Source organism: Anabrus simplex, chromosome 8, assembly GCF_040414725.1.
Source record: "Anabrus simplex isolate iqAnaSimp1 chromosome 8, ASM4041472v1, whole genome shotgun sequence".
Classification (NCBI taxonomy): domain Eukaryota; kingdom Metazoa; phylum Arthropoda; class Insecta; order Orthoptera; family Tettigoniidae; genus Anabrus; species Anabrus simplex.
Window position 1 is genome coordinate 169394897 of NC_090272.1, and position 22817 is coordinate 169417713.

The window sequence follows — 22817 nt, forward strand, 5'->3', positions numbered from 1 at the left end:
GGACAATTTTCTGTATTAACATCGAAACAATTAGACTGCGAAATATTTAGCCCTAACCCAATCAGGCTTAATGTCCACTGTAAAGTACACAGACTGTTGTAATTTTGCTAATGCTTCATTTTGTTTTATTAGCTACCTTTCGATGTAGCCCGAACGTGTTGATGAACTTCTCTGCTTCTGTTTCAGGAAACATTGTGCCATCTATAGAGCTTTTTTGAAAGTAGAAAGTTAAATGATCAGCAGCTCACAAACGTGACTAAGAGAGAGAGAGAGAGAGAGAGAGGGAGAGAGAGTGTGAGGAAGGGACAGAGAATCATAAAAGGATAACTGCCCTTGCGTAAGGGTTACCGTGAAGCTACAGCCTCATAATTATCTTTTTGAAATAATATTTACTTATTATTTAGTCTGAAAATGTCTATTATTTATTTATTAAATATTTGTTTAAGATTCACCTAAAGAGGCAAAGAAAATAGCGTTTTATTTATTTATTTATTTATTTATTTATTTATTTATTTATTTATTTATTTATTTATTTATTTATTTATTTATTTATTTATTTATGCCTTTACAAGTGGTGAAGTTAGGAACATTGGCCCTCTGTTACACTTAACCTCATTCTTCATTACAGGTTGGATTTAGTAAATACGGTGATAATTGAGACACTGTGGTAAGTCATAAAATGTGAATTTACAAGAGGAGAAAAAAATAGTTTTCCAACATTTTGAAGCAGGTGTTAGCGAAAATAAATCTTGTAAAATTATCACTTTAACACACAAACAATTTTTTTTCGTAATAATGTTTCAGGCGCAAATTTTGCGATAAAATACGTTGTAAAAAATCATCGTGTAATCTGTTTGTTGTTGATCGCGCGATAGGACCGTCCTCTTTTGAGGATATTGTGCTCCTTGCACGGTTCTAACTCGTTTAAAGATTGTCTTGTCTTGACTAAGGGAAGTTCGGTTCTTGAAATCCTTAAAAAACTCACAGTGCTAATATTAAGGCGTTGAGTATTTATCTCTTGCTTTTCATGGCGAAGTCACGGAAATCCCCAGGCGTCATCATGATTAGCTTACATGAAATGGTCGAAAATTTTTAGTTTCTCTGATTATTTCCGCAGATTATTCTGGAAGAATTGTTGTAGTACCTATTTTTTAAAACAAAGAACTAATAGGAACGTAATGTCAAGATGCCTGCAATAACTACTTACCATATTGAATGGAGTAGGTTTCGGAGGCACTTTGGAAACTGAAGTATCACTATGACGAAGTATAATAGCTATATACAAAGTTAACACACAACTGACTTTCAACAAATGGCAAAGGGTATACCTAATTCCACCAGAGGCACGGGCTGACTTACTACCCTTTCCATGTCAAACCTGATAGAATTAACACAGGTTCCGTCTTGAGCCAATCGTAGAAACTAATATACTGTACCAGTTGACTTGCTACCTTTCCCATGCCATTGGCATGAGCGTTTAATACGCTCTTCATGAAAAAACTTAATTTTGATTTTATTTTACTTCCTACTTTCCCATGTCAGTGTCTCAATTATGATAATCTAGAAAAGGTTTTAACATTCAATCTACAGTGAAAAACAGTAAATATAGTAATTTATAAACATACATAATTCTGTGTGTAACTACAATACTAAGGGTAGTAATTATGATAAACGATAATAAAAACAAGCAACTTATAACATAAAATGCACTAATCGTAGCACACTGATGACCTACATGGCTTAGTAGGCCTACTTCGCATTAATGTTATCTAAGTATTACTTTCAAATATCAAATTCACCCAAGCGCACATACAAGCTAACTAAGCACTTAGGAGGAAAAATTGGCAAAATATTTTAAAAGATGCTAATGTAGTGCAGTTTGTAACTAACAGTGGTTCTGGGGCTGGGTCGAGATCCACTCAGCCTACGTGAAATTAATTGAGGAAGTATTTTATAATGCGATAGGGACTCCGGTATAAAAACTAAGAATAATGGCCGAAAGGATTCATCGCGCTGATCCCGGTCATCTCGTAATATGCAGGCCTTCCGGATGAACAGTGGTCGCTTTGTAGGCCAAGGTCCAACAGTCTCCTAGCACCATGGAATTTTCTTATTTTATAATTCATTGACGTCAATATGTTATTTGTAACTGCATGATGTTAGGTATTATTTGTCATTATGAAAACCTGCAGTTGTTGGAGGGAAGATTTACTAATGAAATAGTCGAATAAAACTACAAGCTTATTTTACAACTCTTATTTGATTTGGAAGAATAACTGGAACTTTAATGACCTAAAGCTTCTGGAATTAGTATGGGAAGTTAATGTTTAATTTACTACTAAATGCGATATTAATACTTATCTGTATTGGAATCACATTAGAGTCATTATTTAGTTACACAATATGTACTTTTGCAACGAAAGGTTTTTCAGTTGTTGGCCAATTAGCTGTTGGAAGATAAATAATGATTCGTTGGTAAATTATAACACTTGCTATTTTTATCACCAGGAAAAAAAATGCTTATTTTGTAACACTCCGGTGAACGGATTTATGGGAATTAACGCCACAAATACAGGAAAGCTTTAAACACGAACTGTTCGTTTGGTATTAGCACTATAACAACGATGTTATTGCTTCTTTTATTTGTTTGTTGATTTTATCCATCCGAGTCAGGAGAACATATGAACATTATTCCTATACTTCACAAAAGAAATGCTTAGTATACGCTAGAAAATGAATTTTATGTCACACAAACCATTCACATTTGTAGAAACCAGAAGCTTTGAAAATGAGATGTTTACGAAAGAATGCATGGAAGGATAGTTTCACAAATGAACTGATACGGTATCGAGTTTGTGAGAGAAGAAATTTAACCAGAAGAAGAGGCAGCTGAATAGAATACGTCTTGAGTAACCCTGAACTTGTTCAATTAGCTTTTTAGAGAAGTGGAGTTGGTGAGAATATTAAGAGTGAGACCGAGGCTTGAACAGGGCAAACAGATTAGAGTAGATTAGCAGTAACATAGAAATGAAAAGACTGCCACAAAATAGGGTGACATGGATGCTGCATTAAGCCAGTCGATGGATGATCTAAACAATAACACACAAGAATCATTCCTGTTTTATAACTAATAGTATAGTAGGTGACAGTTCGGCCCGAGGTGTAGGGGGCAACGCATCCGCCTGTCACCCGGCGGCCCCGGATACGATTCCCGGCCGGGTCAGGGGTTTTAAATTGCATTGATTAATATCCCTGGTCTGTGGACTGGGTTTTGTGACGTCCTTAATCTTCCTTTCCTCACACACAACATTCCACACTACCGCCATTCCAATTACACGCTGGTTCGTACAATATGGTGCCAGTAGGGGCAGAAGATCCACATGGGTCGATGGCCCGAACAAATAGCAAAATAAATAAATAAATAAATAAATAAATAAATAAATAAATAAATAAATAAATAAATAAATAAATAAATAAATAGATAAATAAATATAATATTAATAATATTAATTGTACCGGGCGGTACACCTCCACACCGTTTATTTAAAAGTTGCGCCAGTTGAAACTCCTCTTCTGGAGGAAGTCTGAACTTTATCTACGGTCTTAATTTCCAAATTTCTCAGAAGATGTCACTACCTGGAAAATTTTGAGTTTGTGAACTGTGTCATTTTCGACGTACGTTTGTCTTGCTTGTATTAAGAAGTGTGAACTTTCTCTTCTAGAGGACACTACTGAAGATCAACAATAGTGCACCCTAGTGCGGAGTCAAAGAACTATTTTGTTGGAGAAAATTTAATTTCAGGAGTTTGTTCTTTGTTAAATTTCTTTCTGTCATTGTTTAAGTTGGCAATATTTACCCCTTTCTTCCCCTTGTTTTGAATGTATCCAATCACGAATTTTTTCAATTAATTTCTGACCAATCTGGTGTATCTTTCCCCAACTTGAATCTGTTGCGGGGTCCTACCCAATAAAATCTTTGTGGGAGGGTGTTTTCTTTCCCCTAACGCCTAGAACTTTCTGCGAGAGTATTTAAACTGCTGATTTTAGGGTCTCCGGGCCACTTCTGTTCCATCTTTCAGTGTATTAAGTATATAGCAGGAGGCGGGAAGCGCCTCTTTCCTCGGCAGCGGTCAACAATAAGGTAATGGCCGATTAATAAATTTTTTTCTTTGCCAGCTCAGCAGTTTAACTTTCGGGGCAGGTTCTAAGCGTTCCCCTATGTAACCTTTTCCAAATGTAACTTCTCTTTTCTTCTATTCTCTTGTAAAGCGACATACTGGGATAGAGAGTGTTAACCCTCTCGAGCTCCCACTCACATTGTTTGAGGTGAACTTATTTTTCGCAACCTATTCTTCAGTAATGTAAGTTAGTAGTTTCTTAAGTCACCTCTGTAGTATGGGATTAGCCCTTGCATCAGTGGCCTTAGAGCCAAAATAGGTCTTAAAGACAAAGTGTATTAGGAGTGCAAGTCCGCCTCCTCTCAAATTGTGATTTTAGAGGTCATGTATTAACTTTCTTGTCATTTAACAGACCTCAGTAGATTGGGTATTTTGCCCCTGCGTATATGTCCTTTGAGGACGGCTTAAAGGTGGAGTTCGGAGTGGCCTATGATAGGCTTGTATTTTAAGGGGAAGTTGCCCTTTTTGAAAATTGTGTTTCTGCCTCAAGGAGGCTTTTGGATGTAATTGGAAGCCGGTGTTTCTGGCATGTTTGGGGGGTTTTCGGCCCCTTTGTTGTATGGTGTTCATTGTAAGGTTGGGCTCATGGCTCAAGAATTATGTTTCTGACTTTTTGAAGCCCCAAATGGGGTACCTATGTAAATGTATTTGTCAATCGTGTTTCGGCTACTAAGTACCTGTTCTATTTGTTGTTACCTAATTTTGAAAAGAAAATATAACCTTGTTAAATTTTAAAATTAATTTCACTTTAGTAGCTTGAGACCCCTTCACCACCCAGCACCTTCTTTCATGCATAACTACCACCAAAACACGGTAACAAGTGGTAGCAGAGCGTGGTTGAATGGGTCTCAATTTAGCCCCTTTTGACGGCTAAACTCTGTTTTGATCCGAACTCTAACCATTTTCTCAGTTGCTGGAAATTTTTTATTGGGGTTTTTCAAAATTTTTCTGTTATCATGCCCGGCCCTCGCGATGTTCTCCTCCTTAACTACTTGCGCAAAGAGGAGTTGATCTACGAATTAACTATTAGAAACGTGCAATCTGGAGGCACGGTTGCTATCGACACTAACAAGCTTAGAGACTCCCTTGATTTGCCCATTTCCATCCCCAATTTGGGAGAGAAAGAAATTGATGACTCTCTTTCCACGATCGTCGAGAACATTACTGGGCTAGCATCGGTCGTTAGTTTTTTTGATGAAAATGATCCGTCTCCTAATCAAATTAAGCGTGTGCAAGGCAGGCTATATCATTTTTCAAATAGAGTTAATGATCTGTTGTCTCTAAAGGTGAATGACGTTCAGAGGAAGGAAGCTAATACGCTCCTTGAAACTATTTCTGAATTGTCTAGTAAAGTCACTCAATTGTTAACTGGGGAAATTCCTCCCAAATCTGATCAACCCACCATAGTGAATGTAGGTAGCGAGGAAGAGTCTCCTAAGGGAGAAGTAAATAGGAAAACCCCCACTGCTCAAACTATCTCTGCCCCATTGGACAACGAGTCTGAACGCCGTGCATCGTTGAGTAACATCCGTTCTGAATTAACTTCTTTGCCCCTGAAACCTCTACCTACTATGTCACCCGGGTTTAGCAGCTTGCCTCATCCATTGGCAATGTTGCTAAGAGGTATCTCTAAGTTTTCTGTCAACACCACCAGTGAAGTTATTTCATTTTTAAGATTTTTAGTTGAATTTCAGGATCACGCCCTTGTGTTTTCTCTTTCCCCTTGTCAAATTTTACAAATAATCTATCCTTATGCTATTGGTGTTCTCTCAGATAAAATAGTAAGAGCTATTGCTGAACAGTCATCTATTGAAGATTTTCACGCACACTTGCTTGCAAATTTCATTCCTGCCCGCGCGAGGTCATCTCTGATTCAGAAATACTATTATCGGGTACAGCGCTTGGATGAAAACTTGGCTGATTTCATACAGGACATTAAGTTTTATACTAGGGTGTTTGCCCTTCATTTTCCTGAAGATCAGATTGTGCAGGCTATTGTAGAGGGAATTTCACCTCCCTATAGGTCATATTTGTGTTTCGCGGCGTGCCCGCAAACCTTCTCGGAACTTGAAGCGTTGGCCGTCTCGGCGGAAGGAGTTAGATACGCCGATTCTTTGCGTGTCGCGAAAGAACCCCCGCCTTCCTTTAGTAACACTCGGCCTCCACCTCGCCGACCAGTCAGTCCCCGTAAATGTTATGCGTGCGGGGCGCCTGACCATCTGCGCAATAAGTGTCCTCTGATCAAGTCTAGTAGGGCAAATAATGGAGCTGGTTCATCACAAGGCTGTTTTAAATGTGGGGCTTTCTCACATATCGCCAAGAATTGTCCCAATTCGAATAGCACCCCCTCCTGCTCAACTTCTGGGGTAACTTCCAACAACAATCAAAAGTGACTAGTGGCTTCGGCTGAGTCAACTAATTCATCTTCCCGAGGCTCAGCCCCTGGTAAGCAGATCGAAAATTCTGGGAACGTTCAATCTGCTAATCTGTCCTTTGAATGCCCCAAAGAGTGTCTTAAGATTGCGGCGGATACCCCCGCACCTGTTCCTTTCCTTAAGATTGAGGTAAATAACGAACCTATAACAGCTCTATTAGATTCAGGCAGTGTTTGTTCCATTATTTCGGATGAATGGTACTCGAAATTGAAGTCTGTTTGTAACCTACCTGTCTATGACTCTTCTCCTGTGAAATGTGTCTCTGCTAATACATCTCCATTAGAAATTCTAGGTTCCTTACTGGTCAAAATTCGTATTTTTAAATTTACATGGAAAATTAAATTGTTTGTGGCCAAGCAATTGTCTTGCCCCATTATATTGGGAGCTGACTTTATTTCTCACACTGGTCTTGTGCTCGATCTCCAGTCTAGGTCGTGCACATTCAAATTTGCTTCTAGTTGTAAAATTCCACTATTAAAGTGTAATTCTGTGTCATGTTCTTCTATTTCGCCTACCCAGGATGAGATGTTGTTAGACCTTAGACATCTACCTGAGGAGCAGGCTGATAGTATTCGCAAACTGTGTCAGTCGTTTCCCGAGGTATTCTCTGATACTCTTGGCGTTACTGACCTGATCGAATACAAAATTGAGGTCACGGATTCGATTCCTGTCCGTTTTCCACCGTATAGGCTATCTCCACCTAAAATGAAGGCTCTGAAAGAAATCATCGATCAAATGTTGAAGGATGGTATTATTAGGCCCTCTAAGTCAGCGTATTCTTCGCCTATTTTTCTAGTCCCGAAACCCCAAGGGGGCTTCAGGCCTGTAATTGACTACAGGGCTCTCAATCGGAAGGTGGTGTTACAATCTGTGCCCCTTCCCGACCTTCATTCTTGCTTTTCATGGTTTCGTAAGGCCAAGTTCTTTACTATCTTGGACTTGAATCAGGCCTATAATCAAATTCCCCTTGCTGAAGAGTCTAAACACCTTACAGCGTTTGCCACGGACTGGAATTTATACGAATACAACCGCGTGCCTTTCGGGCTCCCCACGGGGGCAGCTGTGCTCACTAGGCTACTAGATAGGGTCTTCTCCGACATCAAATTCGAGTTCTTATATCACTACTTGGATGATGTCGTCGTGTTTTCGGAGACCTTCGAAGAACATCTAGATCATCTGCGAGAAGTTCTGAATCGCCTTCGTAAGGCTGGGTTAACTGTCAAGTTGTCCAAGGTCGCTTTTGCTAAGCCCTCTATGTCATTCCTAGGGCATATTGTGTCACCTGATGGTGTAGCAGTCGATCATTCTAGAACACAGGCCATCCGTGATTTTAAACCTCCCAAGGACATTAAAGGTATCGCCAGGTTCATTGGTATGGTGAATTTCTTCAGAAAGTTCATTCCTAACTTTGCTAATAGAGCGGCGCCATTGAACCTTCTTCGTAGGAAAGGCATCAAATTCGAGTGGGGACCTTCTCAACAAGCCGCTTTTGAAGATCTGAAATTAGCTCTCTGTAATGCCCCTGTCCTTGCTATGCCTGATTTCTCAAAGAAATTCATCGTCCAAACGGACGCGTCGTCGTCGGCGGTAGCGGCAGTCCTTCTTCAAGAGACTGAACTAGGGAGGCGACCCATCGCCTATGCATCTAGGACTCTATCGGCTCAAGAAGCCAAGTATTCCATCTATGAGCTCGAAGGGTTGGCAGTCTTATTTGCCTTAGAAAAGTTCCGTCTCTATCTGGAACATGTCAAATTCGACCTGGAGACAGATAATCAAGCATTAAGCTGGGTCTTAGGTAGGCCGCGTCGTACTGGTCGTATAGCCCGTTGGGCCATCCGTATTTCTGCCTTCCAATTCAATGTCAGGCATATCCGAGGTACCGAAAATGTTGTCGCTGATGGACTCAGCCGTATGTTTTCAGACGACGTTGAGAACCATGAACAGGTCGACAGTCCATCACCTCCCGAGTCCATGCTATCTGAGGTTAATGCCATCCTAACAGATGTTCCCATGCTGTTTAGGGATATCGAGAAATACCAACGTGAAGATCCGACGCTGGCTCCGATAATGGAAACCCTTTCTTCTGGGGAACATGTTGTCCCTTATGTTCTGAGGAATGGAGTTCTATGTTGCCCTTCGAGGCATGATAAGATGATGAAAGTTGTTGTTCCAGCGGTTCTTGTACCTATGATCTTCAAGTATTATCATGAGACCCCATTAGGAGGGCATCTTGGTATCTTTAAAACTCGTGAAAAGATTCGTGATATGTTCATCTGGAAAGGTATGGACGGTGAAATTCGTGAATTAGTAAAGGCATGTAAATCCTGTTTGCTTAGTAAACCGACCATGTCCACTAAGGTAGGTCTTTTGTCTTCTCAACAAGCGTCGCGCCCCATGGAGCGCCTGTATATTGATTATGTGGGACCCTTCCCCCAGTCTAAGGGGAATGCCAACAAGTTCATCCTTGTATGTGTAGATGGTTTTACTAGATTTTCCTGGTTATTTCCGACTAAGCTGGCTACCGCTCAGTCAACCATTTCTTGTCTTAATACTATCTTTGCTTCTTTTGGTCCTTGTCAATACATAGTTTCCCATAATGCTAAGGCTTTTACATCTAATTTATTTCGTAAATTCTGTTTTGACTTATCCATCTCTCATGTAACTACTTCTGCTTATTACCCTCAACCATCTCTGGCTGAACGGGTTAACCGTAATCTCAGGTCCGCACTCATTGCCTATCATCATGAAGATCCTTCCAGGTGGGACACGTCCCTGCATTGGATAGCTTTTGCTTTGAATTCAGCGGTTCATGAATCTCACAAGTTCACTCCAGCTTCTTTAATGTTCAAGTTTGTTCCCAACTCGCCGCTCTCTAACCTCTGGTCTCTGAATGACATTCTACCCGAGATAATAGATCCGGACAACATTAAAGATCTTTGGAAGAAGGCTAAAGCCAATCTTAAAGTGTCTCATGAAAAGGTTAGGGAAAGGTATGATCGTGGACGGAGACCCACCCCTTTGAAGGTAGGTGACCAGGTTATGGTCAAAAATTTTGTTCCCGCGGGCAAGCTTGCCCCCAGATTTCATGGGCCTTGTATCATTCTCGATTTTCTTACGCCGGTTACCTTATTGTTAAGTAATCCAGCCACCGAGAGGATATTTAGGGTTCACCTGTCCCAGGTGAAACCGGTGTAATTTTGTGTTAACTTGCTTCATATTATTTTGAAAGGATATGAAGGTTATATTTTTTTTGAGTTTCACTTTTATGGCATTCTGCCCCTTCTATAATATTTTGGTTTTAGATGTAAGCCTTTTGTAAAACCCGCCCCGATCCGTTAAACTGCCATCCTGTTCTTGCCACGGCCATTACCACGCTCCCGTCTCCTGCTCCACCTTACACTGTGGCTTCATTAGATTAAATGCCACGGATATCTACACGCCGCTGGCCCCTCAACCTCTCCATAATGCCTGTGCCTTCAAAAAGACGATGGTCCAACACAATTCTGCCGCCTAGCCTTAATGTTTCAGTGCCCCCGCAGCCGCGCAGCGCCGTGCAGCAACTGGGGAGGGGGATGGGCCCCCTCCTCTCCAGCGAGGACGACATGTGCACGGCGAGCCGGAGCTCTCCTTCCGGCCAAGGCTGATGTGCGGCGCACGACCTGCTACTGGCCCGCAGCCTGTATATGTTCACCGCGGGCGCGGCGTGTTTCAACACTCTGCTCCCCTCATAGTGCGGGCGAGCGGTATCTCAGGGTACTTAAGGGGTCCGAGCGGCCTCCTTTTGGACGCAAGCTGCAACGGCCGGTCCGGCCATCCAACTTCATCAACATCAACTACATGGACAGTTACTATAAGAGATAACTACATTTGGGAATTCAACAGCAATATCTGATGGACATTGCAAATTTTTCCTTCACTTTTAAGTAGTAAAAGCTTATCTTCAGAAATTCAACTTCTATAAACCTAAAGACTTCACTTCACCTCCAACAACAAAATTTTGGAACCGAATTAAGAAATTTCTCAAATACTTCTGGAAGTTATCTTAATATCAACATCAAAACTTGGAACTTATTTTCAAACAAAAGTTTATGTTCTTCTGTGTTACCCCGTGGAGGAACTTTTGGGGGGGGGGAGGTCTGTACCGGGCTGTACACCTCCACACCGTTTATTTAAAAGGTGCGCCAGTTGAAACTCCTCTTCTGGAGGAAGTCTGAACTTTATCTACGGTCTTAATTTCCAAATTTCTCAGAAGATGTCACTACCTGGAAAATTTTGAGTTTGTGAACTGTGTCATTTTCGACGTACGTTTGTCTTGCTTGTATTAAGAAGTGTGAACTTTCTCTTCTAGAGGACACTACTGAAGATCAACAATAGTGCACCCTAGTGCGGAGTCAAAGAACTATTTTGTTGGAGAAAATTTAATTTCAGGAGTTTGTTCTTTGTTAAATTTCTTTCTGTCATTGTTTAAGTTGGCAATATTTACCCCTTTCTTCCCCTTGTTTTGAATGTATCCAATCACGAATTTTTTCAATTAATTTCTGACCAATCTGGTGTATCTTTCCCCAACTTGAATCTGTTGCGGGGTCCTACCCAATAAAATCTTTGTGGGAGGGTGTTTTCTTTCCCCTAACGCCTAGAACTTTCTGCGAGAGTATTTAAACTGCTGATTTTAGGGTCTCCGGGCCACTTCTGTTCCATCTTTCAGTGTATTAAGTATATAGCAGGAGGCGGGAAGCGCCTCTTTCCTCGGCAGCGGTCAACAATAAGGTAATGGCCGATTAATAAATTTTTTTCTTTGCCAGCTCAGCAGTTTAACTTTCGGGGCAGGTTCTAAGCGTTCCCCTATGTAACCTTTTCCAAATGTAACTTCTCTTTTCTTCTATTCTCTTGTAAAGCGACATACTGGGATAGAGAGTGTTAACCCTCTCGAGCTCCCACTCACATTGTTTGAGGTGAACTTATTTTTCGCAACCTATTCTTCAGTAATGTAAGTTAGTAGTTTCTTAAGTCACCTCTGTAGTATGGGATTAGCCCTTGCATCAGTGGCCTTAGAGCCAAAATAGGTCTTAAAGACAAAGTGTATTAGGAGTGCAAGTCCGCCTCCTCTCAAATTGTGATTTTAGAGGTCATGTATTAACTTTCTTGTCATTTAACAGACCTCAGTAGATTGGGTATTTTGCCCCTGCGTATATGTCCTTTGAGGACGGCTTAAAGGTGGAGTTCGGAGTGGCCTATGATAGGCTTGTATTTTAAGGGGAAGTTGCCCTTTTTGAAAATTGTGTTTCTGCCTCAAGGAGGCTTTTGGATGTAATTGGAAGCCGGTGTTTCTGGCATGTTTGGGGGGTTTTCGGCCCCTTTGTTGTATGGTGTTCATTGTAAGGTTGGGCTCATGGCTCAAGAATTATGTTTCTGACTTTTTGAAGCCCCAAATGGGGTACCTATGTAAATGTATTTGTCAATCGTGTTTCGGCTACTAAGTACCTGTTCTATTTGTTGTTACCTAATTTTGAAAAGAAAATATAACCTTGTTAAATTTTAAAATTAATTTCACTTTAGTAGCTTGAGACCCCTTCACCACCCAGCACCTTCTTTCATGCATAACTACCACCAAAACACGGTAACATTAATAATAATAATAATAAAATAATAATAATAACAGTACGTGACCGCGTACCTTTTAGATTAATTTAGTTTACTGTACTATATATTTAGTTTTCTTTAAACTCTGAACATTGTAACACTATTCAAGAGACCTCATTCCTTTCGACGATAACTTATCTTCAGTATATTTGCTAGCATTGCAACTTCTTACCTGACTCATCCAAACGAAAATCCGTTAAGAATATCGATCCTCTGATATTTTCCTTCCAAAATCAACATTTCCATTGCTTCTTTTCTTCTCGAATGTAAGCTTACTCTGTCATGAAATCTCTGTGGAATAAAACGTTGGTTCAAAGACAGTTAACAAGAGTACGTACGGAGAATCTTTATTTGCAGGCAGTTATAAGGATTAGTAGGACATTAATACCCATTAGTATTCAACATAATCAGCATTCTTGTACAAACCGTTGCTCCGTAGGTATATCAAGGCATCGATTTAGGCACGGAAGAATTCTGTGTCCAGTCCCGGAATCCACGTCATGACGGCATGCTGAATGGCCGTATCGTCGTTGAACAGCTCAATACCTGTGTGCTTCCTCAGAGATGAAATCACTGAATGCCAGGTCGGGACTGTACGGAGGGTGGTCCATTACCTTCCATCAGAAGGGCCGTAACATTTCACGCGTGTTGTTGGCTGCGTGCGGCCTGGCGTTTCCGTACAGCAACACGACGCCTGTTGAGAGAAGTCCAGGTCGTTTTCTGCGAATTACTACTCGCAAACTCTCCAGTGTCGCAGTAAATGGCAGAATTCACCATGTGGACCGTCCTCCCTACAGCTCCGACCGGGCAACCAGTGATTTCATCTCTTCAAACCATTTGATTTGATTGGGATGGGGTATATCGTCGCTATTACAGCAAAACCTTCTACCCACGAATCGATGGCGTTCTTATAAAACCTCGTATGTCAAACATTTCTTCCTCCCCATTATGTTCCTCAACACTTGTCACGCCTCCCAGCCATATATATGTACACTGACTTAGCAAATGTCATGGGATAGTCACTTATAGCGTGTGGTGCATCCTCTGGCCCTGCGAACTGCAGTGAGACGCCGTGGATGTGAGTCGACAAGTCCCTGGTAGTCCTCTGGACGCAGCTGACACCAAATCGTTTGCAGAGCGGCCGCCAATGCTGGTGTGTTCGTGGGTGCAGGATCCATGGCACGGAGCCAGCGTTCGAGGACATCCCAGATATGCTCGATGGGGTTCATATCGGGGCTCCAGGGTGGCCATGGCAGTCGTTGGACCTCCGCTGCATATTCCTGGAACCATTCCCAGGCGACGTGGGAGCGATGTGGTGGCGCGTAATCATCTTGAAACACCGCAGAACCGTCTGGACGCTGGGAGGCCAAAAATGGGTGGAGATGGTCTCCGAGCAGCTCAACATACCGCGTACCATTCAAAGTCTCTTCCAGAACAACTAGTGGGCCCATTCCATACCAGGAAAATGCACCCCAGACCATAACAGAGACACCAGCGCCCTGGACCACACCTTCGAGGCAGGCGGGATCCATCGCTTCATGTGGTCTGCGCCATACACGGTGCCTCCCATCGGCATGGTGCAGTTGAAATCGTGATTCGTCCGAGCATATCACGTTACGCCATTGTTCCAGTGTGCATCCTGGTGACTGGCGACAAATGCGCGTCGTTGTGCCTGATGACGTTGGGTTAACAGTGGCACCCGTGCCGGCTCCCATACCCCATAAAACCCGTGTTCTACGGATTGTCCGCAGGGAGACGTGTCTAGCACGGCCTGTGTTGAATTGAGCCGTGATTTGCTGCACGGTTACCCGTCTGTCACTATTGACAATCCGTCTCAGATGTCGCCGGTCACGGTCATCGAGAGTGGCTGGACGGCCGCTCGTTCGTCTGTTGTGGATGGTGACACCCGCATTCAACCATTCACGATACACCCTGGACACGGTTGATCGTGTGAAGCCGAATTCCAGCACCACTTCCGAAATCACACTTCCCATCCGTCGGGCACCGAACACCATGCCCCGTTCGAACGGTGTCAGCTCATGACGACGTTCCATGTTACATCTGTCACATGCACAGCCACTGCTCACAAGGTCTCCTATACAACTGCCGCTGGCACAGGAGGCGTGTGGTGCGCAGACAACAGACCTGCGCATCAGTGCTCCGCTATCCCATGATATTTGCTCAGTCAGTGTATATGCATTCCGTCAAACTAATTTTCGGTGTGTTCATTTTATATACCATTCCGTATTCTAATGATGTTGTTCACATGGCGAATTTACGCACTCCTATAAGTTAGTATACTCTACATAAGGTTAATTTTCCTTTACATACTAGTAGCCTATAGAAAAAGAAACACAATGAAAATTATTCTGGTGGACTGCAAATTAAAATATGGTTGGAAGGCGTGGTCAGTCTTAAGGAATATAATGGGTAGGGGGAGCATTGGAACATACGAGAATAAAAAGAAACGAAATCCATCCCGATGCCCTTCCTATCCACTATTCTCCTCAAGACTGTCCACGCCTCCTAGCCACATAAGGACATGAAGTTCATCAGTATAATTTTCGTTCAGTTCATTTACCTGTGCCAATGTCGTCCGGCTCCATGGATCAATGCTTAACATGCTAGCCTTTGGTTCAAGGGGCTCCGGGATCCATTCACGGCCTGATCGGGGATTTTAACCTTAATTGGTTATTTCCACTGTCACAGGAACTGGGCGTGCGTGTCGTCCTTAAATACAAAATAAAAGTTAAACAAGGAAAGAATTAGGAAAATAAGAAAACATCGATAATTTAACAAAAGAGCCGTGTTCTTTTAAAGAAATTGTGTAAAGGAACCTTAACTACATTATACTGTAAGGAGTGCATAAATACGTCATGCAAACATACATTCCTACAGTGCGGTAAGGTAAGTTTCATTTTCCTGTACACATAAGCATAAGAAATGGACTAAATATCCGTATGTGGCTGGGAGACGTGACCAGTCTTAAGGAAAATATTGGTTATGAAGTGCATTGGCAGATATGCTGTAACAGCGGCGATATGCAGGATTTAGAGAAGAAGAGCACGAAGGAAAAGGTGGGCTCTGGGTATAGGACACGAGGTTGTTAGCTGGTACAATCACTTTATCCCTGTAGAATTCTTGAAATAACATAATTTCACATTACTTTAAACATACGTAATTCGAAAAAAAAAAAGAAATTCCCTACACATGTTTACACAGACAAGCAATTCCGAAATGTACTAATGGCACCGACTATGGCACAGTATATCGTCGTTGTCGGGCCAAAACCTCCAATGTGATAATATTTTTGGAGATATACTGACCCGCAGCACATACATTATGAAGAGCGAGAATGCCTTGACCACATTCACACAATATTGCACCTTAGATGACAGAACCTTACCGGCCAAAGTTCTAAGCTAAAATATTTCACATAGGAGGTTTTGTCCCGGCAACAACGATATCTTCTGTAACGCTAGCGTCTGTCACCGCTCCGTATCAAATACTCCTTGGATTCCGTTAAGGGTGGTGACAGGAAACACTAGGTAGTCTGTCACCCCTACCTAGTAGACATAGGTGCTACAAAGGTGCACTGTATTAATGTTACGTCTAGTAAGGGACTGCTGCTACTAATAAAACGTTTTCATTCAGTCCCTGAAGGGGTCGGCGGGCCTTATAGATGGTCCAAGGAGATTTTCGGAGAAGGTGACGGGTTTGGTGGCCGTGGCCTATTGTAGAAACTGTCCCGGCATTCGCCTCAGTGCGGGAGAATGGGAAAGTTGGGACAACCATTCTCAGGACAGTCGACGGTGGGGACCAGCCCCTCTCCCTCTCCCGAATTCAAAGGCATAGAGCCTGGGCCACCCTCTTCTGTTCGATTAGTCGATCGGTGTGCAGAGCTTTTGGATCTTGGACCAGCCGTCGCCTACACTGCAACCAGTACAAACCAACGAAAACCTGCTGATAATGAAGTAAGAGGAAAGAGGTAAAAACACCATTCAAGAAACAACAGTAATTTTTCTTTGTCGAGATGATTTATTTTACTCCATACACTAGTGAAGAGAAGAGGTTAAGATGTATCCTGTAGTCAGTGCAAAGCAATATCTCTCTAGTCAGTGGTTCTCAAAGGTTGTGGTTTGACACACTCAGAAATTTTTTGGCTGTGTCACGAAAGGAATAATTAATAGGAAAAGTATCAATGGAGGCTATACTGAGACAGGAGCGTCTTTATTGACAGAAATATGGTAGGCCTATATAACGCACCAGATATCACTCCTGGGGATTTCACTTCCAAACATGTTTGAATGGTCGATTTTTCAGTGCAGTTTAGTTCAAATATTAAGGCCATTTTGAAGTGAAAATACAGAAATATAAGTGCTAGCACATAATGTTAAAGATTTGTAGCTATTGGACGAAGTACTAGTTGTGATTGGAGAAACTTGAAACAGTGCTTGAAGAAGGTTCAGTTGCCAGTCTATCTGACAGAACACATCGAGAAATCTGCATTTTTTAGCATCTGCGGAATTATGCATAAGTTCCTCAACGAAACCTCAACGAGAACTTGGAAAATACATTACTCTTTTATCGAAAATTAACTGAGTTTGATAATTATTTATCCGTTCAGTTATGCTAATGCACCAGATTTGAAGTGTGTAGGTAAAGGGAATAATAATAATTATTATTATTATCACCTCTGTTATATAGTGGTTAGTGTGATTAACTTCCGCTCCTCGGAGGCCCGGGTTCGATCTCCGGCTCTGCTACGAAATTTGAAAAGTGGTATTACGACTTGAACGGGATCCACTCAGCCTCAGAAGGTCAACTGAGTAGAGGGCGGGGGGCAGGTTTCGATTTCCACCGCAGCCATACTTGAAGTGGTTTTCCGTGGTTTCCAACATCTTCAGTCAAATGCCGGGATGGTACCTAACATAAGACCACGGCCACTTCCTTCCCTCTTCCCTGTCTATCCCTTCCGATCTTCACATCCCCCACAAGGCCCATCCTCAACATATCAGGTTCGGCCGTCTGGGCGAGGTACTGGACCACATCTCCAGTTGTATCCAGCCGACCCGAAGTTTCACGCTCTAGGACACTGCCCTTGAGGCGGTAGAGGTGGGATCCCTTGCTGAGTACGATGGGAAAACCAACCCCGGAAGGTAAATAAATAAATAAATAAATAAATAAATAAATAAATAAATAAATAAATACATAAATAAATAAATAAATAAATAAATTAATTAATTAATTAATAACAATAATGTTGTTCTCGATTTTTGTACATTCCTATAACACATTCCGGTACTGTAGGACGAAAACACATTCAACTTTTATCGATTCTCGGAACACGTTTAGATATTGTATTTTGTCGCACAAGCTTGGAAATATGGAAGCAAATTGACTTTAGGTTTACAATAAAGAATCATATCAGAAATAGCCCTGCTCCAGATGCTGTGCTTCCCAGAAACTGGTGGAGAATACGGGAGATTTTACTTCAGTGACGACTTGTTCTCTGACAGCATCCGAGTCCTTCACATTAACAAGTACATTCATTACTTACTGAGCAGAATTAAGTAGTTATAACTTCATATTGACAGCAGTACAAACGCAGGGAGTAATATTATGAAAAGTGCGACTATAATGTTTTCATAATTAACACACCAGATATTCATAGTTCATAATTAACACACCAGATATCACTCCTGGGGATCGCACTTCGAAATATGTTTCAATGGTCGTTTTTTCAGTGCAATTTAGTTCAAATATTAAGGCCATTTTGAAGTGAAAACACAGAAATATCAAGTGCTAGCTTCTTAGTGGGATCAAGACGGTAGGCATTTGTTCCCAATCATGTTTGATGTTGATGTTTGTTGTTAAAAGGGGCTTACCATCAAAAGTGATCGGCCCCTGTTCCCAATCACTCCTTCCTCCAACTATTATTTAAATTAAATCTATGCGCAATAAGTTTCCCTGTGATGAAGTGCCACTTGATCACAGAGTACTATACAATTAGTTTGCCACAAAAAATAAATTGAATTTTTACTGGTTTTGTGGATAGCATAAAGTTAGAATTACATTTAAAACTCCGTCATGATACGGAACGAAAGGGAATATTGTCATGACTATGATTTGACGAGTTCATTATTTATCCTCATGTATTGGAAAGAGGTATTTGATTGGCAATCACCGATCGAGTTTGGCCGCGCCGTTGGGGTCACGCAGCTGTGAGCTTGCATTCGGGTCTTAGTGGGTGCAAACCCCTATGTCGTAACCCTGAAGGTGGTTTTCTGTGGTGTCCCATTTTCACACCAGGCAAATGCAGGGGCTGTGCCTTACTTATTGCCGGATGGATTTCTTTCCACTCCTAGCCCTTTCCTGTCCCACCGTAGCCTAAGAACTACTTCTTTCGGAGAGACGTAAATAAAATTGTAAAAATAAAAATAAAGACGATTTACAGCCCCGTTAGAGTGACAAGGAGATTCCTGGAATCGAAACCAATCCCCTAATTTGCCCAACAAATATTCATATCACCTGAAATGACGAAACATATTTATAATTGTATTTTCATTATAGGGAATTTAACAGATTCGTGTTTTTCTGTTTGCAGCTAACATTGTGTTTTTCCTAATGATATTCCGCATACCTCATTTAAAATGCAATGTCGAATATCTGAGAGACATTTAATCAACTTCATTATAGAGGGGAATTGTCTGACTCCTTGGATGAATTGCCAGTTCCGTGGCCTTTGGTTCAGTGGGTCTCGGTTTCAATTTCTGGCCTACTCGGTGACTTTAATCACGTTTGGTTAACGCCCTAACTCGGGGACTCGGTGTTTATCGTTTCAAAGCTTCAATAGTACACAACAGCAAAGTGTATGTATATCAGTTAATCTAACAAATTCAACAAATGAAATGTCGTATGGCTTTTTTTTAGTGCCGGGATATCCCAGGACGAGTTCGGCTCGCCAGGTGCAGGTCTTTCTATTTGACTCCCGTAGGCGACCTGCGCGGCGTGATGAGGATGACATGATGATGAAGACAACACGTACACCCAGCCCCCGAGCCATTGGAATTAACCAATTAAGGTTAAAATCCCCGACCCAGCCGGGAATCGAACCCGGGATCCTCTGAACCGAAGGCCAGTACGCTGACCGTTCAGCCAACGAGTCGGACAAATTCAACAAAAATCACCAATAATAAAGTATGGGTTTAAAATAATATGTAGGTAGCGATGCATGCTTTCTACCTATACCACAAAAAATTCCGCACCGACATTACTTTGAACTCATGAACTGGCTCGCTAGTATGTTCCTGAATGCACAGTCATGAGAAGAGATGACTGCACTCAGGTCATTTTATGCATTGCATTCCATAAGAGATCATACGAGACTGAAATGTTAAAATTACTTGAACATCGCGAACGCCCTGAAAGCTGGAATCTCTTGTATAGTTGGTACTGCAATGCGAGAATTGTTAACCTCATGATCACTGTAAAAGAATATTATAATTATGAGCGTATTAAGGCAATCAATTAGTCTTCCATATCGGCATAATTTACTCAATCACAGGAAAATACCAACGGATTGAAATTTGAAGTGCATTATTTATTTGAATGACCAGCCGTTGCAGCGTGTCATTGGGTACTCACTGATTCATGAAAATATTAAAGAAATACATAAAAACTGAGCTGTTTGGCAGGTAGACCAGCTCGACGTATCTATGCTGAGATATCTTCTTAATTCTTGAAAATGAAAATTACCAAAGGTTCCAATTTTGGAACAGTGACTCATTTGCCTGCTAGGATGGCTGCTGCTCAGCCAGATGGTCTACAAGTGGCTTATTTATTTATTTATTTTTTTTTTTTTATTCGTATGGTGATTAAAAACTATATACAATTGACGCAAGGAAAAATTACACCTTTAAGTCCGAGCCTACCAGCCAATTACTTAACTTTGGAGAGAGACTGAACAAGTCATCAGGAAATCCACGAGTGTGAATGAAGAGGGCAGCGTTGGACGACATGTTCTCTCGTCTGTTCTTCTAAATTGCATTCGCACGTTGGTGAGCTGATCCAACCCCATTTGTACATAAAGTAGTTACAGCAGCCATATTCAGTCCTTAATCTGTTGAGACGACACCAAAGGTACCTTGGTAGGTCGAAACATTTTGGCTTCTTAGTGGGATCAAGACGGTAGGCATTTGTTCCCAATCATGTTTGAAGTTGATGTTTGATGCTTGTTGTTTAAAGGGGCTTACCATCTAAAGTAATCGGCCCCTGTTCCCAATCACTCCTTCCTCCAACTATCATTTAAATTAAATCTATGCGCAATAAGTTTCCCGGTAGAGTGTCGGCCTCCGGATCCCAAGATAGCGGGTTCAAACCCGGCAGAGGTAGTCGGATTTTTGAAGGGCGGAAAAAAGTCCATTCGACACTCCATGTCGTACGATGTCGGCATGTAAAAGACCTCTGGTGACACATTTGGTGTTTACCCGACAAAATTCATTAAATCTCAGCCATAGACGCCCAAGAGAGTTTCGGTTTACTCGGTCTGCCACCTAGTGGGGGCCTAGAGTAAAACGGAACGTCGAAATTGACGAGCAGACAGCCAGATGGCGTCAAATTGAAATGTCTGCACACGGTAGCTGAGGCCATACGATTATTATTATTATTATTATTATTATTATTTTACAGAGTACTATACAATTAGTTTACCATAATTACATCTAAAATAATTACTATGATGTAACGACTGTCTTTCATAACTTAACAAATCTACTGTTTCAATTTTAATTATTCGAAAAATATATGTTCTAAGTTCTATTACCGCTTAATACATGCAATTCAAGGCACACATTAAGGAACACCGTAATGGAGGATTTAGAAAATTAAGAAATTTATCGTAACATCATAACAACAAGGGAATTTCTCCCAATGCTCCAATTCGTATGCCGCACGCAAGTTGACTCGCTTTTGCTAATGCAACCACACTCTTGAACATCTGGTCGTGGCATTGCTCCAATCTCCCTTCGTAGCTAGGTACATATATGCCATTTTCTTTGACATTCGATAATTGGCTTAAAATTGGCAGTCTCACAGTGTCGACTGAAGTCTTGCGCTCAACTTGTGTGACCCTAGCTGCGATAATGTTCCTGTAATAGCGGGGAGAAGAGTTTTGGACTGTTCCACATGTTACCAACCCCACATTCCTGCTCCCCCCACAGACCAGCCAGCTTCACGTGCCCAGACTACAAGTGTGCTAACATTACAAATGTAGGAAATATTCATGGTGCTTAGAAATGGTACTCATTTCTTCCTTACACTCACCAACACCATCCCACCCTAATGTTCTCCATTTCTCTCCCGTTTCAACTGCTATAGACAAGACTGTATAACCGGAGGTGTTTGAAATACATGCTTTACCATTACTTATAATTTCTGATTTACAGATTAATTCTCAACACGTCATTGTTTATCTTATTAATTTATAAACAGGGCTTATCTACCCAAGGAATATGAATAAAACTGAAGTGTCCATTTATTTCGTATAGCAAAGAATACACTGTTACGATAGTACCAACATATGCAAATTAGTAGCAAATTTAAATATTTATTTTGAACGGGTGTGGAGTTTTTTTGACGTGTTTTGGGTCATCTTAGAGGATCAATATATAAATTTCTGTTTTCTTAAATTAGTTAATTAGTTGCTTAGTGTATTTCGTTGTTTGTTTTGTTTGTTTTTTGTTGTTTTTTGTTTGTTTGTTTGTTTGTTTGTTTGTTTGTTGCATTTGCATAGCGAAACGGCTGATCTCATTCACATGAATTTTCGTGTCTAGATTTCTGTTAGACTGACTTAAAACATTGGTTACCGTAGCTTTTGTTTTATTATGCAGGAAAGGAAACCAAGGATGAGGGTGGTTGTTGATACAATCATAGGAAAAGGAACCCCAGTTTACTTGGAATTTGAATTATAAGGACGTGCATTGGACGGGATTCAAACCACGGTTGTCTTGTCGAGGCGCCAGTGATAACATAACTCGGCTATTATGCCTCTTAAGGGAAAAAGGGACAAGGAAACTTTTAGAGTAACTTAGAAACATAAATTCTCTTCCGTGTAGAAGGATCAAATAGAGTTTGACGCATCACACAAACTACCATGGTTAAAAAACAAAAACAAAATGACACGTTTTATATTCTTAAGTCTAATATATGTGAAGTATTTGTAGCACGCCATGTCCTGTCCTAAGCCAATAAAGCTTTCTCCCGTGGACGGAGCACGATTAGGAGTTACCCAGGCCTTTCTAACTACTCACCAGTCTTCACAGGTAAAACTTGTGGATTCCTGGGCACGTTGATGGGGGCTATTGTGTTGTATTCTTAAGCAAAACTACTAAGTGCGAAGATCGGTTAATTCCACTATTAACACTTAAAATTCGCATTCATTTACAACGAATGATAATAATACAAATATAAAGTAAGCAATGAGTCCGACTCTTTGGCTGAATGGTCAGCGTACCGGCCTTCGATTCAGAGGGTCCCGGGTTTGATTCCCGGCCGGGTCGAGGAT